Source organism: Triticum urartu, chromosome 6 (genome assembly GCF_003073215.2).
Source record: "Triticum urartu cultivar G1812 chromosome 6, Tu2.1, whole genome shotgun sequence".
Taxonomy (NCBI): Eukaryota; Viridiplantae; Streptophyta; class Magnoliopsida; order Poales; family Poaceae; genus Triticum; species Triticum urartu.
Genome location: NC_053027.1, coordinates 488,594,150 through 488,597,906, shown reverse-complemented (window position 1 = coordinate 488,597,906; position 3,757 = coordinate 488,594,150).

Here is a 3,757-nt window from a genome sequence, read left to right as displayed (position 1 = left end):
CTTCGTCTCGTGTCCAGATGGTACTTTACTTGGCGTGGAAGGCAAGCTAGGCAATACGGACATGTATATCTCCTCCTTTGTAACCGACCTTGTGTAACCCTAGCCCCCTCCGGTGTCTATATAAACCGGAGGGTTTTAGTCCGTAGGACAACATACAATCATACCATAGGCTAGCTTCTAGGGTTTAGCCTCTCTGATCTCGGGGTAGATCAACTCTTGTAATACTCATATCATCAAGAATAATCAAGCAGGACGTAGGGTTTTACCACCATCAAGAGGGCCCGAACCTGGGTAAACATCGTGTCCCCTGCCTCCTGTTACCATCCGCCTTAGACGCACAGTTCGGGACCCCCTACCCGAGATCCGCCGGTTTTGACACCGACAGATGGATACTACCCTCTCGTCGGGCTTCGGCGTGGGAACGATTTGTCCCTGGGCCGGAAGGCGGTGGGCGATTCCCTTCGCCAGGTAGCCGGCCGCCCGAAGCTCGGCGATGTCCTCCTCCTAGACGGAGGAGGCCATCCACTTGCCTTGACCTCCGGATCGGACATGATTGAGTGCTTGCTCGAGACGGAGAAGATGAGAACTTGGGCGCTGGAGCTCAAGAATGGAAGGGCAGAGGAAGAGAGAAGGCGTGGGTGAAGAAAAGAGATTCTTATCTCCTTATAAAGGCAGTAAATATTGGACGCCTCCCCACTCGCCTTAAAATTCGCCTACTCTCGAGGGCTGTGTAAACGGCACGGTTGGGTTACCCATGCCCGTATTGATGAGAATCCCGTAGTATGGGGACACGATCTCTGCTTTGACAAGATGGGCCAATGGCAACCGCGTCTCAAAACATGGAGCGACAGACGAAAAACGGTTCGAAATTATGACCGGACAGATGTGATGTCATGTTACGAAAAGTTGTCAGTAGATTAAACGCGTGTACAATTATATTCTCTCTGCGGTTGTGTGTGGTGTGTGTGTGTTACAGGTTCGGACACGTCGATACATCCGAGGACTATTTTGGAGTTCGGAAGAAGAAACCCGTCTTCTAATGCCAAAGATAGGCCTACGCGCCAAATACCTTGTCATTGAAGCCAGGTTCTGGGGCTACTGAGGGAGTCCTGGACTAAGGGGTCCTCGGGCGTCCGGCCTGTTAGTCATGGGCCGGACTGATGGGCTGTGAAGATACGAAGACCGAAGACTGCACCCGTGTCCGGATGGGACTCTCCTTGGCGTGGAAGGCAAGCTTGGCGACTAAATATGTAGATTCCTTTCTTTGTAACCGACCTTGTGTAACCCTAGATCCTCCCGGTGTCTATATAAACCGGAGGACGGACATTATCATAGCCATACAAGCTAGACCTCTAGGGTTTAGCCATTACGATCTCATGGCAGATCAACTCTTGTAATACTCATATTCATCAAGATCAATCAAGCAGGACGTAGGGTATTACCCCCATAGAGAGGGCCCGAACCTGGGTAAAACATTGTGTCCCCTGTCTCCTATTTCCATCGACCTAAGACGCACAGTTCGGGACCCCCTACCCGAGATCCGCCGGTTTTGACATCGATAGTCCTCCTCGCTGCCGATATGGCGGAGGCCACAGATGCGGCGGTGCGCGTTGCCGTGGAAGAGGAAGCCTTCGTGTCCACACCCTCCAAATGTGGGAGGGGAGGAAGACGCACGCCGTCACCCGAGAGCAAGCCCCGACAGTCTGTGCCATGGTCGGGCTGCCCCCCAAAGAAGAGAAGGAGGACAGTGACAAGGTGGACAGCTCCAGCGAAGAGGAGATCTGGCTTGATCTATACTGCATCTTCGAGCGGTACTTCCGCGACAAAGCGCCAGCAAGGACAACCGTGGATGGTCTTTGTCCATAGATTAGTATGTATGTTGAATATGCCAAATTTTGATAGCCCAATGTCATGTTTTGATGTAGTAGCCGGACGTCGGACGTCCGACTACATCAGAAGTTTATGATGCATGTGTAATATGAATTTGAGGTTTGCTAATTGAGGTATATGGTGCGAAAATGAATATTTAAGGTGTGACCGTCATTGTCCAATGACGCGCCCGATCACATCAATAGAAATTTAAGGGGTGGATTTGATGTATCCGGCTGTAGATGCTCTTACGCATCTCATTCAGGGGCAGTAGGACAAGGCTCCAGAGCAAGAGGCAAGCATGGAGGAGGACGACTCCATCGACATGACGGCATGGGACAAGCTGGGGATCTCCGCGCCGGGCCCTGTTGCTCAGGTGGAAGGGGCAACGATGACGCGGGCGGCTGAGGAGGGGGGATCGGTGGGGATGACGATCTCGAACCCCAACCAATATGGCTCCAACCTGGGGTTGGTCTCCTCCCCTCCCATGGCGGCTGCGGGTGCGGATGGTGGTCTGTTCCCGCACGGCCGCTCCCCTTCTTCCTCGCGCCCCCGCCCCGCTGGGTCTCCTGCCTCTGGTGGCCGCGGCTCTACACTTAGCGGCTCGGTGAAGCTCATGAAGAAGACGGCGGTGTGCAAGGTCAGCGCGGAGGCGGTGCGCGCGATGGAGCCGCTGGGGGCGCCTGTCACTCCGAGGCAGTGTCATGGCGCTGGCGGCCCCGACAGCGCCTCCAGTGGACCAGCTGCTACAGGACGCCTCCAAGACGGTGCTGATTTCGAAGGCCAAGCGCACCAAGACGGCGCCAGCGGCGCCGGTGCGCACCAGCTCGCGTTCGAAGGGGGCCAAGGGCAATATGCCGTCCTTGCAGAGGGCGCAACTCCTCCAAGCCCAGAAGAACATGGAGATCTCAGGTAACCCACCCCCCGGTTTACAGTTCTAGATGATTTCTCGGACGATCATTTGCATGAGGTGTTAGATGCGAGTGGTGTGGATCCCTCCTGTGTAGGAGGGGTTAGCGAGTTGATTTCGCTGGTGCGCGCTAAGGAGTTAGCGCAGGCCGCGATCGCGGCTGCCGCTGCAGAGCGTGCTGAGCAGAGACCCCGGGTACCCGAGGGAGGGGACGCCGTGGTGATCTCTGTGCCCGAAGAGGGGGGACAGGCAACAGGGGTTGCTCCCTCTCCCACGACTTGCAAGGGCAAGACGAGGCGAGTGGCTAAAGCGGTCACTTCCAGGGGTGTCCGGCTTCGGTCACGTGGGGCGGCGTACCCAACTTAAAGAGTACATGCGCAAAGAGGACATAGATATCGTAGGGCTTCAAGAGACGATTAAGGCAGATTTTCGTTTTCATGAACTGCTTGCGATCGACCCCTTGGAGCGCTTCGAGTGGCAGCACGCCCCTGCTGTAGGGCACTCAGGTGGCATGCTGCTGGGCTTGAGCCGAGCCCTGTACGAGGTTATTGACTGGGACGTAGGCTCGTTTTATATCGCGGCTCATTTCCGTATTCGTGCCTCGCTTCGTGAGTTAGCAATCATACAAGTCTACGGACCGGCCGATCACTCTCGTTCGGCGGAGTTCTTGGCGGAACTCCAGGCCAAAGTAACCACGATGTCCACGGCCACGCTCCCTGTTCTGGTGGGTGGAGATTTCAACCTTATCCGATCGGGAGCCGACAAGAACAACAGCAATATAAACTAGCCTAGGGTGACCATGTTTAACTCCGCCATTGCTGCCATGGCCCTAAGGGAGGTGACCAGGTCAGGCGCGAGGTTCACTTGGACTAATAAACAACTCGATCCGGTGCGCTCAGTGCTGGATAGGGTGTTCATGTCGCCGGAATGGGAAATGGGCTTCCCTCTCTGTACATTGGTTGCGGAGACACGCATAGG